This window comes from Formica exsecta, unplaced genomic scaffold, assembly GCF_003651465.1.
Source record: "Formica exsecta isolate Colony F162 unplaced genomic scaffold, ASM365146v1 scaffold500, whole genome shotgun sequence".
Classification (NCBI taxonomy): Eukaryota; Metazoa; Arthropoda; class Insecta; order Hymenoptera; family Formicidae; genus Formica; species Formica exsecta.
Genome location: NW_021852243.1, coordinates 890,632 through 891,049, shown reverse-complemented (window position 1 = coordinate 891,049; position 418 = coordinate 890,632). Strand labels below are relative to the sequence as shown.

General features: G+C 35.6%; 2 protein-coding genes and 1 long non-coding RNA gene across 12 annotated transcripts in view; 2 read left to right on the top strand and 1 right to left on the bottom strand.

Annotated features, from left to right (window-relative positions):
- Window positions 1–418, bottom strand: part of LOC115241665 — a 30,525-nt gene that overhangs the window by 5,275 nt on the left and 24,832 nt on the right. The window lies entirely within an intron of this gene.
- The window catches only part of LOC115241652, a 20,227-nt gene that overhangs the window by 5,057 nt on the left and 14,752 nt on the right, over window positions 1–418 (top strand). The gene's annotated exons all lie outside the window — the stretch shown is intronic.
- LOC115241659 overlaps window positions 1–418 on the top strand; it is a 14,443-nt gene that overhangs the window by 4,244 nt on the left and 9,781 nt on the right. The window lies entirely within an intron of this gene.

Sequence of the window (418 nt, the reverse complement as noted above, 5' to 3'; positions counted from 1 at the left end):
TCTTTCCCTTCTCTTGCTCCAATCATGTGAGAGACTTGATTCCTTTCTTGACATAAATATCAAATCAGCAACAGTCTGGACAAATCAAAGAGATTAAATCCAACGGTATCAATCTTATTGTTACATTATTGCAATTGAGAAAACACGATTTATAAATTTTATGACAAAACTTAGCCGATACTCTCAGATATGATTACGTTATTATTAGTGGCATGATAAATCGATTGATTTAAAATTGTGGATAATACTTCGCAAATTTTGCGTATTTAGATTTGATAAAGTTCAAGCGACAGCAACGTGCTTTTTTGTCCTTTATCATTGCACGGGAGTAAACGTTATTCTTGCACCTCCAAAATGCTTCTGCGAGTATGAATCACGCAGATTACGCATGGTCACGCAGGTTCGGTACTGCATTCCT